This window comes from Malus sylvestris, chromosome 1 (assembly GCF_916048215.2).
Source record: "Malus sylvestris chromosome 1, drMalSylv7.2, whole genome shotgun sequence".
NCBI lineage: Eukaryota > Viridiplantae > Streptophyta > Magnoliopsida > Rosales > Rosaceae > Malus > Malus sylvestris.
In genome coordinates, this window is record NC_062260.1 from 20115389 (window position 1) to 20129535 (window position 14147).

Consider the following 14147-nt stretch of genomic DNA (forward strand, 5'->3'; position numbering starts at 1 on the left):
AAAAAAAAAAAAAAAACCTTTAACGAAAAACTCTCAATATTGTTCATTTTAACGAAAAATTATATTTTTATATTAAAAAGTCAATATCGATACAATTCATTTTATCTTTTATTTCGTCCTTATCCTTAAAACTTAAAATTTTCAAACCATTTTCATTAGTTTTTCTAAAAAAAATATCCTTAAATAGAAATATTTGAATTTCGAACAAATATTTTCAACAAAATTTCTTTTATAATCGAAACATTTTTATTTATTAATTTTTATTTGAAGATTATTTTTACAAAAAATAGTTCGAATCACATGTTGCGTAATTTAAATATCTTAAGTCCTAACGATTAACAACAACTAAATAAATTTATGGTGAGATGTAACTAGGTAGTCTAGGTTACCAATTAGCCATGATATACGATGAGTACTATTGCATCACTAGATTGAGTATTGTTGCAATTAAGTTGTTGTTCATGGCTTCTGATGATTATGATCAGTTATGACCGTTGAAGCTAAATAAATTTAGGGTTTTATTAATGCTTAGTTGATTTACTAATTATCCTTTTCTCCTTTTGCATTGTTTTTTGCTCTCATCCTTGCAAAGCCTAGTGAATAAAACTGAATTCGATTACTCATAGTTGATGGATGTTCATGAGTTCATGTTATACTTTCTCAGTAGGATGCCTCCATAAACAACAGTCTACAACGTTTACATGATCCTGATTTTAAGGGATATGCTGTTTCTTTTTCACAGCTTTCAATTGAAAAGAATTAGAACCTCCTTTTAGAACAAAATGAAATCATTATCTCAAAACCTTGGACAACATGTAAAGCACTTAAAAAAAATAATTATCAACGACTCATCGCTTTTTGGGATATCAATTTTCTGATGGATATGAGTAGAGATTTTACCTTTTATGGCGTGAATTTTTGCTAGTTCGAGATTTGCATTGATTATCTTGCTTTATGTAGCTAGGAAGGGCTTTTTCGTTATCATACTAAAGTAATAACATTTGAATTTCTCTTACATTTTATGTTTCATAAATGGATCCTATCAAATATTTCACATATTTTTATGATCATCTTTCCTGTAGGTATTTGGGGAATCCTCCTTAATGGATGAAATATTCTTATTATAATGTCAATTGAAATAATGTTATTTGAATTTGAACTCTTTGGTATTTTCCATTTCTTTGGCTGAGATGATAGGTCAATTATTTGCTTTATTGGTTTTAAAGGTGGCTGCTGCGGAATCTGCTATTGGATTAGCCATTTTCGTTATTACTTTCGAGTCCCTGGAATTATTGTTGTAGAATTTATTAATAGCATTCGAGGTTAAATTAACACGACTCCTAGAGAATTACAAAGAAGTTCTCTTCTCCTTTCATTCTCTTTTTTCTTTTTTTGGTTGGCAAGGTCAAGACCTTTCTTGCTGAGTGAGCGCATCGGATTCAAAAGCTCTTCCCGTTTGGTTCGGCAAGAGTAGAGATAAGCTTTCGTAATGAGATTTACATGCCAAAAAGACCCTATTTGCTAATATTCCATCTATTTGTGCATTAAGTTTGTTGATGCACAAAACCGGAGGGATCTTGGAACAACGTAAGTCCGACCATGAACCTGCAAGAAATGTAAATAACACAAGATGTATCGTGGTTTACCCCAATGTTTAGGTTACGTCCACACTGATATTGTATTTCTCTGTTTGTGAGAGGATGAAAGGGTGAGAGCTTCTGAGGGTGAAAGAGCTCTTCCCCATGGCCTAAGAATTGGCATCCCCTAATGAAGAGAGTGATGAGTCCTTATATAGAATAAGGGCTCCTCACTTATTAGATATTTGCCCCTTCATTTATTACATAATTACATTTGAGTCCTCTGAGTATTTATACGAGGTCTAAATACAGAGGCCCTAAGTATGGTATAAACAGTAGTCCCCCAAGTCTTCAGTCAAGAGAGTCTTTTGGCTGGAGACTTGAAATTCAGTCCATGTGTGGGCCGAAATAACTAGATGTCGTCTAAAACTGATACTCAATATAAGGCGGTGCCCAATCTGAAATGATGCTCAACTAGAAGTAGCACATATTGCGATGCTGCTCTGCTTGTGGCTTATGTTGCCTTAGTTGGCTCGGTTTGTGGCATTGAAAGTGAGAGAGTTCCTTTTATAGAATAAGGGCTCGCTCCTCAATACATAAGTGATGGGCTAGAGTTGATGCTCGCGACAAGGCGATTGCTCAGCATGCGGCGATGCTCTCTAATGATGGTGAGAGAGTTCCTTTTATAGAATAAGGGCTCGCTCCTCAATACATAAGTGATGGGCTAGAGTTGATGTTCACGGCGAGGTGGTTGCTCGGCAGGCGGCGATGCTCTCTAATGATGGTGAGGGAGTCCCTTTTATAAAATAAGGGCTCGCTCCTCAGTACATGAATAATGGGTGCTCTCTAATGAAAGTGAGGGAGTCCCTTTTATAGAATAAGGGTTCGCTCCTCAGTACATAAATAATGGGCTAAGTCCCCCAAGTATTTTTCATGAGGCCCAGTTCAGGCCCAATATATGGTACATAGTGTAGTCCCCATAGTCTTCAGTCAATAAAGCATGTTGGCTGGAAACTTCAAATTGAATTCATGTATGGGCCGAAGTGGTGGTTGTTCGGAGGCGGTATTTGTATACCCTGCACTGAAGCTTTGCAGGTGAAGCTTTGCAAGTAAAGCTTTGAAGCTGAAGCTTTTGAAGCTGGAGCTCTCGAAACTGGAGCTCTGTAAATGAAGTTTTTGAAGCTGATTGACATGAGTGATGCTCATGAATGTTTATTTTGATTGACATGAGTGATGCTCATGGATGTTGACATGAGTGATGCTCATGAATGTTTATGTATGATTGACATGAGTGATGCTCATGTATAATTTTGGAGTACTGGACGTACTTTTGATCACCTGGTTGGTGATAATAGCGGCAGGTTGCCGAATAATTTTGGAGTATTTGGCGTACTTTTGATCTCCTGGTTGGTGATAATAGCGACAGGCTGCCAAACAATTTTGGAGTACTTGGCGTACTTTTGATCTCCTGGTTAGTGATAATAGCGGCAGGGTGCTGAATAATTTTGGAGTACTAGGCGTACTTTTGATTACCTGGTTGGTGGTAATAGCGGCGTACTTTTGAACACCTGGTTGGTGGTAATAGCGGCAGGGTGCCGAATAATTTTGGAGTACTGGGCGTACTTTTGATCACCTGGTTGGTGATAATAGCGGCTGGGTGCCGAATAATTTTAGAGTACTGAGCGTACTTTTGATCACCTGGTTGGTGATAATAGCGGCAGGGTGCCGAATAATTTTGGAGTACTGGGCGTACTTTTGATCACCTGGTTGGTGATAATAGCGGCAGGGCGCCGAATAAATTTGAAGCCATAAGGTCTGGCTCTTTTGGGCATATGGGCCTTGGCCCTCCACATAACATTCCAGCCTATTATTTTGGGCTTGCCGTTTTTTTTTTAATTTTTTTTATTACCCTCTGATGGGGTTTATACAGATGTCTCCGAAAGATAAGAAAAATAAATTACATCTGTCACGCCCCAATCCCGACATATGTCCAGAATCGACACATGACGTCATTAAAGACTCGTATATCTCACATACCCCGCCTCCGGGATATGGCAATTCATAACTCGAGAAACAAATTGCAAAGTAAATATTTTTTGTTTACTTTATGGCTGCATCTAACCTCCTCGTTAGACTACCTACGTACCCTCAATAGGGATCAAGCCATTCGTAGTTTACTATTTACTACAATCGAATATTCATCACCTAAATTGCTATGCCTCAACCATATATCACAAAGCATATCATAATTACAATAAGCAAAACCAACATCATTCCGTAATCACATCAAACAATAATGCCAACCATCATAATCATTAATATCACATACCACTCATCAAAATTGTAATTTTTATTCAATATTTTGAATTTATTTATTTGTGTTACACCCGCATTTTTTAACACTATGTTATCCCACATTTTTATAGACACTACAAGCTCAAGCATTCTACAATTCAAAGAATGGGAACAAATCATTCACTAGATGGGAATGTTGGCAAATTGTCAAAGATTGCCCTAAATACAAAATTGTGGCAACTGGTCCAGAAGTTGTCATGCACGGTATGGGTCTACATAGTTCTCCAGAACCAGACATGGCCGAACAAGAAGCCGACACATTTCAAGACACGGAAGGGACGCCTGAACAAGTGCCCGAGACCCAACCGACTCGTCAGTCCCTCAGGCCCGTAGGTAAAAAGGCGTCAAAGAAAAAAGGTAGTTCTTCCAAGAATGACTACACTAAATATATGGAGGAACTTGCTCGCCAAGGTGAACTGAACATGGCACGAGAAAAGATTAGAGATGAGGAAAAAGTTGCTGCTATGGCAGCAATATTAGCAGCTACTGAGGCCCGTGATGCGGCGGCTGAGAGACAAAGAGAAGTAGTTAATCGAGAGAACGAGCTGGTTAGAGAAGCACTTCATCGAGAAAATGAATTGCTTCGAGAAGAAATGATGGCTCAAGCAGATCGTGACACTATAAGCAAGTCTCTAGTAGGACTGTCTCCGAATTCTAAATACTTTTGGACATCGAAAAAAAGAGATGTCATGCGAAGGAGGCGTGCAAGAGATGCGGAAACAAGTCAAGGGGGTTCTAGCTACTTTTGTGACAACCAAGATCCTAGCACCACATATCCTAACTCGAGAGACTTTGTATAATTTTTATGTATTTTTTATGTTTTTTATTTCTTTTTTCTTTTGAACTTTATTTAATTTCTTATGTAATTTCTTATGTTTTTTTCTTTTTTTAGGTTTGAACTTTATTTAATTTCTTATGTAATTTTTATGTTATTTCTTATTTATTTTTAAAACTTTATTTATTTTTATTTAATTTATTATGCAATTTTAATGTAATTCTTTATTTATTTTTAAAACTTTATTTCTTTTGTACTTTATTTAAACACATGAAATAAGATTACATAAACTCACCAAATAAATTTAAAAACAAAACACACTACATAGAATTACATAAACTCACCAAATAAATAGAATTACATAAACTCACCAAATAAACTTAAAAACAAAACACACTACATAGAATTACATAAACTTAAAAAAAATACAATTTATTCTTCAACCACAAGCCTCATTCTAATTATCTTCGCCTTCATGCAATCCCCACTGGTGCTCAATCAAGTCATTCTGGCGGGTTACGTGCCAGTATGGCTCTTGCACATTAGTGTACCGCTGAATGATCAATTCATTGTAACGTCCATCGCGTTCCAACGGCTCATGTTGCACTGGATATTCAGTCCCATCATGAGCACAATAGATACGTGTTCTTGAGTTGTTCATCGGATCCGGCTCATATTCATCGACGGCATCATAATCATACTCATCTTCAACAATCATGTTGTGGAGAATAATACACGTCATCATGATGGATCGAAGAGCCTCGACATCAAACATTCTAGCTGCAGCCCTGATAATCGCCCAACGAGCTTGCAGGATACCAAAACAACGCTCGACATCCTTCCTACACCTTTCTTGACATTTTGCAAAGTGTTTTTCCTTTTCAGTCTGTGGATGTGGCACTGTTTTGACAAATGTTGACCACCTTGGGTAAATGCCATCTGCAAGGTAGTATGATCCCTCGTATTGGGTACCATTAACCCAATATGTGCATCTCGGCGAGTTTCCTTGCAGCAGTTCGTCGAACACTGGGGATTGGGCAAGGACATTTAGGTCATTCTGAGCTCCTGGAACACCAAAAAAAGCATGCCAAATCCATGTATCAAATGAAGCCACCGCTTCCAAAATGATGCTTTTGGCTCATTTTCTGTTGTCATATGCTCCTTGCCACGCACGTGGACAGTTTTTCCAAGTCCAGTGCATGCAGTCCATGCTTCCAATCATGCTAGGGAAGCCTCGCATCTCACCCTTCCTCAGAAGCCTTTGCATGTCCCTTGGCGTGGGTGTCCGGAGGTACTCATTGGTGTAGAGGGCTTCAATTGCAGAGCAAAACCGCATCAGGGACTCCAAAACAGTTGTTTTTCCCATCATCGCGATCTCATCCACTTGATCTGCAAATGCTCCATATGCAAGCATTCGCAAAGATGCCGTTATTTTTTGCTCGGGAATAAGACCTAGAACATGAAAAGCATCCTCTTTTTGCACAAAGTATGAATCATGGTTGCAAATATCACTCATGATTTTGTTGAACAAATTTCGTTGCATTCTAAAACGCCGTCTAAAAATATGATTAGGGAATATGCTATTGGGAATAAAATAATCTTCCAATAGATTTTTACCTCGTTTTTCCCTTTTTCTATCGAGGTTTGCAACACGTCTTGGTTTGGCTATCTGACCCACGGCTTCCATGACACGGCGGGAATGTGAGGCCTTCTGCCTTTTATGGTGATCATCCTCATCCTCCTCCATGAAGAAAGCCTCATCTCCACCTCCACCTCCACCTTCCTCGAGATTGGCCAATTCTGCCTGTTGTGCCAACAACCTTTGTTGTTGCTCTTGCAATTGTTTATACACCCTTCTTGAAGAAGACATTGTAATAAGAACTCAAGATTTGAAAACGATGAACAAAGATTCTGAGCTAAAAAGAAGGATTGAGCTTGGTGTGAGGATAGATGTAGGGATGTAGGGTTTATATGGACAAAAAAAGAAAGGATGAGGTTCTGGACAATGCCACATGGCACTACGTGATTGGTTGAAAATCTTATCAAAATCTTGGCTAAATTATTGTAAACCGGAAGTGACATGTGGCGTGTCGGGATTGGTCAAAAATATTATCGGAAATCTATCCACAAAATAGTACGTTCAGATAATGACACGTGGCATGACGTGATTGGTTGAAAATCTTATCGAAATCTTGGCTAAATTATTGTAAAATGGAAGTGACACGTGGCGTGTCGGGATTGGTTGAAAATCTTAGCGGAAATCTATTCACAAAATAGTACGTTCAGATAATGACATGTGGCGTGACGAGATTGGTTAAAAATCCTATCCGAAATTAAAACTATTTTATTTTTTTATTCTTTTAGACAAAATTTAAAAATATTTTAAATGGGCTGGGTGCCAGCGCATTTTGTAGGGATGGAGATCATTTGTGCCAGCGCATTTTTTCACTAGGTGCCAGCGCATTTTTTTAGGGGTGGAGATGCCTTGGCCTATTACTGTTCATTGGAGTATGTTACTGTTCATTTGAGTGGATAAATGCGATGGGTGCTGGCTCAAAGTCCTTAGGGGTGGAATTGCTCTAAATGAGTGGGAGAGTCGAGAAGAGGTCAGAGAGTGCGTCCCCAAACCCCACCACCAGAAAAATTAAAATCCTCTCCATCTTTTTAACTAATTGGTCCCTTAACCCAATATCTAATTGGCTTCTTACTCACAAAGTGGGAGTTAACTTCAAACGTCCGTAACTATACCGTTATAATTCGGACTCGCAAACGGCTTTCGCCTATGCATTCGTGGTTTCGAAATCTATCCAAAAATATAAATTGTGATCTCAAAAGGTCAACGAGTTTTAGATAATTACTTTCCAAACTTCTAACTTCGTAACTAATTTAATTAAAATCTAAATCCAAATAACTTAATATAAATTCTCGAAAAATAATATAAAATCTCAATAATACAAATACGTAGATTATAACAGTGAAATCTGGAAACGGGATTTCACAACATCATTAAAAAATAAATCCGACCCTCTGTACGCCCAATACTCCAAAATTATTCGGCAGCCTGCTGCTATTATCACCAACTAGGAGATCAAAAGTACGCCCAGTACTCCAAAATTATTCGGCAGCCTGCTGCTATTATCACCAACCAGGAGATCAAAAGTACGCCCAGTACTCCAAAATTATTCGGCAGCTTGCCGCTATTATCACCAATCAGGTGATCAAAAGTACGTCCAGTACTCCAAAATTATACATGAGCATCATTCATGTCAATCATACATAAACATTCATGATCATCACTCATGTCAATCATACATAAACATTCATGAACATCATTCATGTCAATATTCATAAACATCATTCATGTCAACATTCATGAGCATCACTCATGTCAACATTCATGAGCATCACTCATGTCAACATCCATGAGCATCACTTATGTCAATCAACATAAACATTCATGAGCATCACTCATGTCAATCAGCTTCGAAAGCTTCATTTACAGAGCTCCAGTTTCGAGAGCTCCAGCTTCAAAAGCTTCATTTACAAAAGCTCCAGCTTTAAAGCTTTACTTGCAAAGCTTCACCTACAATGCTTCAGTGCAGGGTATACAAATACCGCCTCTAAACAACCGCCACTTCGGCCTATACATGGATTCAATTTGAAGTCTCCAGCCAACAGACTCTATTGACTGAAGACTTGGGGGACTACACTATGTACCATATATTGGGCCTCATGAAAAATACTTAGGGGAATTAGCCCATTATTTATGTACTGAGGAGCGAACCCTTATTCTATAAAAAGGACTCCCTCACTTTCATTAGAGAGTACCCATTATTCATGTACTGAGGAGCGAGCCCTTATTTTATAAAAGGGACTCGCCGCCTCACCATCATTAGAGAGCATCACCGCCTGCCGAGCAACCGCCTCGCCGCGAACATCAACTCTAGCCCATCACTTATGTATTGAGGAGCGAGCCCTCATTTTATAAAAAGAACTCCCTTACCATCATTAGAGAGTATCGCCGCCTGCTGAGTAACCGTATCGCCGCGAGCATCAACTCTAGCCCATCACTTATGTATTGAGGAGCGAGCCCTTATTCTATAAAAGGGACTCCCTCACTCTCTTCATTAGGGGAGGCCAATTCTTAGGCCATGGGGAAGAGCTCTCTCACCCTCTCATCCTCTCACAAATAGAGAAATACAATATCAGTGTGGACGTAGCTCAAACATTAGGGTGAACCACGATACATCTTGTGTTATTTACATTTCTTGCAAATTCACGGTCGGACTTACGTTGTTCCAAGACCCCTCCGGTTTTGTGCATCAACAAAGTTCGAAGAATATCTCAATCTATAATGAAGAAATGATAGTAGCTTTTGTTTTATAGGGTTTTACATATTGAATCGTAAGAGTTTAGGTAATACTTTCAAAGTGACTCTCAACAAGAGAATCCAAGCTATTCAGGAAGAATCGTAGCAATTCCCCAACCCTAATGAAGTAGTACCTCTGGAATCCAATGAACAACAACGATTACTTAAGATGAGTTTGGGAATTTATGGCACTGTAGTAGAATCATTACCAATTGCATGATGTGCGGCTAAGTGCGAAAAAAAGATAGTGCAATCTTTCTTATGTCAAATCCTAAATGTTAAGCCATCAACACTTCCAAATGCCATTTCTTCATGTCACATTCGTCTTCAGGATGATATAATCGCAAGGTTTCACTTCTCAGTGAGCGAAAGATTTGTCCCTGTTATACGTTGAATGCTTCTATGGTAGAATGCATTCGAGAGGGCTTAGTGGTCTTCAGAAGTAGTTCTGATGGGATTTCTTTAGGAATAAAGAAGACAAATAGAATCAAATTCATCTTCGTGCTATCAGGAGAGTGAATCCAATTATTGCACTTGTTACATGCAACTTGAGAAAATAGTTAATATCTTAAATGATGTTGAATTGGCGAAACATTTTGACTTTGAACCTAATGGTGTAAAATCTTTAAAACATTTGAACTTTGGACTTACGAACGTATATTTTCCTTTTGTTTGAAGTTTGAACTAATACTCACTTTTTTTTCATGGTTTAATATTAGCAATATTGAAAAAGCGAGAAATATGTTTAACTTTCAGGAAAAAATAAAAATGAATGCATTTTTGCTCACATATATTTCATCATTTTAATATATGTATGTATTTTGGATGTTTGAATTTGACAGAGGACTTCTGATGAGTAGCTAACAACTACTTTTGACTTCTGAGCTGTAAGCTTTGTCTATATAAATAACCAATCAAATTATTACCATATTTAGCTTCAAAGAAAAAAAAAATCAAATTATTACCATATTTTTAAATGAAAAATTTATACATCACAAAGTAAAAATATTATTTGAAAAAACAAAAATAAATACAAAAAATCCACATTAAGGTACGACGGAGGACTAAGTCCACACGCGGGAAATGGGATATTGGCATTCTAGCTACGCACGGGTTTTGGCGACGGGATACAACCAAACGACGCCTTAACCAGCGCGCTCACGAGGTGGGACCTAGACCTGACAGGCCGAAGCGGGCTCTTGTCGGGCTTACCACCGTTGGCGGCGGCAGCAGCAACCAGCTCGCTCGAGTGGTCTCCCTCGGCGACCGGGAACATCGGCCCCGGTGCACGCCGGCTCTGCCGCCTCTTGATGTCGCTGAGCTCCATTTTTGGCTGGGGCTTGACCAGCAACCCGATCAGGGACGTCCTGTGGTTCCGCGACTTGCTGCTCTGGTACCGGCAGCTGCTGGCCGTCGGCGAATCCTGCCTCAAGACTGACGATTTCTCGAGATCGAGCGGGTACCGGACGCTCTGCGATCGTTTGAAGGAGTTGGTCTTGAAGAGGAAGAGGCCGTTTCGCGGGTCCCTCTGCACCAACTTCGGGTATTGGGGAAAATCGACGTCGTCGATGGTTTTGCCGCAGAAGACGACGGCGGAGGAGTCGAGTTCGAACTCCGGGTCGATGAAGAACTCGAAGAGGCTGTCGGGGGTATCTGGGTGTTTTCGCGGGGAGGGAGAGTAGCTGTCGTACTCGTCGTTGTACATGGAAAACTCGCAGAACGAGAGGGCGTCGTCTACGTCGTACGGGTCCTGCTGGACTGCACTGGTTTTGTTGTCGTCCATTTTTTGAGAACTGGGATTGGTGTGAGAAGGAAGGTACGGGGGAGCGGTTTTATATATGGCCGATGATGTTTGAAATTTGGTGAGAGAGAGGGAGAAAGAAAGGTTCTTTAAGCAAGGTGATTAGCTTAATTAATTATTATTTTCTTAATTTCGATTAAAAAAATATTATTTTATTAATGAGTTTCTAGAGGGAGGGGAGTTTGCTTTGGTGCCAAGGCTTTCTGGAAGAGGTGGATACTTTGATTTGGGATGAGCTACTAGAAGAGAGTAAACATTGGCTTTTTTTACCAATAATTAAATGAATTAACGTCGGATTACAAATTGGTTTGTTTGGTGCGGGAATTTGAAGGAATAAATGGAATCATAACATGGGGTCATTGGCTGCTCACGATTCTAATAATTTCATAATCCTAATATACATTTATCTGTATATTTGTATGTGACTTCTACATACAATTGCGGCAAACTAAAATAATGAGTAAAAAACACCGAATTACATAATGCTGCTTCTTTTATGCAACTTCTTATAGTTATTTGTAGGTTTCTTCTTTCTTTCTTTTGTCTTTTTTTTTTCTCCTATTTCTTGTGTGCGATCTTATGGTGCACAACAAATGTTTGATAAAAAGCCTCATTGATAGTCCTCGGCAAAAATCAGCAGTAGGCGACATAATTCGGCAGATAAACACCATAAGCTCTACAAAATGATCTAATGAAGTTTTTTTTTGTTGCCAAAATTATGATCCCATTATTATAAAATTTTGGCTCCGCCACTAAATCCACTAAATGAATGCGATTTTTGTTTCTTAGTTTTAGTGTGAGAATTCTTTGTCACGTAACAGTTAACGTGAGTTATCATCTAGTAAAAATATTAAATGGTTTATAACTTTTTCTTCATAATATAACTTTATGTAACACATGTAATAATCAAATTGAATTTCACTTGTCGCCTGACGGGAAAAGTTCTAACTTAAGTTTTTGAATATCCGGCAAAACTCCCTCTCTGCACGAGGGACATAAACAATTGAAGGCAAGACAAGATTAGCCTTTGAAAAAGTTCGAAAACACGGAACCAATACATAAAGATAAAGACTTTGCGGCGGAGATGAAGGCGGAGCTAAAATTAGGATTTGGGCTACGATTAGAGCAACTCCAGTGTAGGAGCCCTCCCCCCAAGCTATTCACTATTTAATCCACCTAGTGAACAATAACTGCTTTTAATGAATAGTGCATTCCCCTGGCAATTGTTTTTTGCATCTCCACCCCTGCAATGAATAGCCTTGGCAATTTGTAATAAAATATTAGTATTTTATTTATTTATAAAATAATACAAAATAATTTTTAATTGTTTTCCTTTTTCTTTTTTCCTATTCCTTTTCCATTTCATTTTTCCAAACTCAACCGACAACCATTCTTCATTTTTTTTCCAGAATACTCTTCATGTTTCCTAGTCCTCTGTCTCTCATTTCTCTCTCTCTCTCTCTCTCTCTCTCTCTCTCTCTCCCTCTCTCTCTCTCTCTCTCTCTCTTACGACGCAACCCCCCTCATTTCTGAAACCTCCCCCTCTCTCTCTAATCTCTCTCATTCTCTTGCATGCATCATCAGATCACAATTTGGGTGATCCACCATTGAAGCCGAGAAAATCAAATCAAATCCAATCATGACAGCCGTCGTGGCCACCGCCACAGACATTCTAAAGACTCTGACTTGCATCAAAATTATGGCCATTGCCCTCCTCTCCCTCCCCTTCTTCTCTTCCACCGCCACGTCCTCCGCTGCGCAGTCTCTGTCTCTCGCATCGCAGACGCCGGAATCGCATGCTCTGATTCCTCCGTCAGCTCCTTCTCCTCATCCACCGTGACCACCGCTGGAGCTGGAGAGGATGGGGATAGTGGATGAGATCGGCGCGATGTTGGAGGAGTTCGAGGCCTGACAGAAAAAAAAACATTAAAATAAGCGTCTCACGTCAGACCCACCTCAGGGTCTCGGGCCGGCGAGAATCGAAGGGCCTGGCGCTCGGGGGTGCTCGGGCTCCCTCGGGCAATCAAGCCCTGTTCCGGAGCCTGTCCCTCGAGCGGGAGCTCCCGCTGGAGCTGCTCTTATGGGTGCGTAAGAAAGAAGAATATTTTATGCGACAAGGCGAAACTTGAGCACCAAAGACGTAACCAAAAAGGATATTTTGATTGCCAAGATAGCTCTGAAATGTCTTTGATGAATTTTGAGAAGGTTATGGAGCGGAAGTAATATCTATGGTAGCTTCTATAGAAATTCGAAAAACTGAGACTCCCTATCTCTCATGGTTTAAGGAAAGTATGTAAATGCATAAGTATTGAAATGATCGTACCGAAATATATCAAATTGACTTTTTTGTACCGAACTATATTATAATGAATTTGTGTACCTAAATATTTGTATTGTGACAAAATATATTTATAATGAGCTAGTGTACCTAAATATCTGTACCGAAATATATTATAATGGATTAGTGTAGACTTAGAAAAGGAAAAATGGAACTAGATCCCCTCCTAAGCATAGGGTGGGGATCCTCCTGACCGGATCATCTGGGCCATTGAAATTTGATCCAACGGTTATAATAATTATAACTTTTAGAGGGCTCCCTGTTTGTAACCGTTAGATCAAATTTCAATGGCCCAGATGACACGGTCAGGATGAGGATCCGGTTCCAAGAAAAATCATAAAATTATCAAAAAGTAAAATTAAAATGACAAAGAATATAAATACTGGCATTTAAATAAAATCAAATGACTAAACGCAAGTGATCATTTTCCACAGTGATAGAAAGATATTGAGCTTTTGCATAACGACGAATGCTCGAACTCCGTCGATCAGTGACTAATCTAACATCTAAGAGCATTTCTAAAGGAGATGTTAAAATCCTAGGTGGAATGCCATTATGCATATTTGATATCAAAAGTCTTTCCAACCAAAATGTTATTTGCTGATTGGATTTAAAGTCAAATTTGACTTCAATGTCAAATTTATTTTAATAGTGGATTCCTTATTCCACTAACATTTCAACTAATAAAAATTTTGTTTTAACATTTTTTAATAATTACAACCATTTGAAACTCTATTTAAATAATAAAATAATATTTGACAATTCTGTTGGAGAAGTACAAAATTTGACTTACGACTTCAGATTGCCACATCAACCATCAATTGTATTTTGACTTTTATAATTTGACATTTTGTTTGACAAAAGAACAATAAGGACTAAACTCAATTTTAAATCTTGTAGAGATATTAATCTAAATTTTATTTAAGAATATA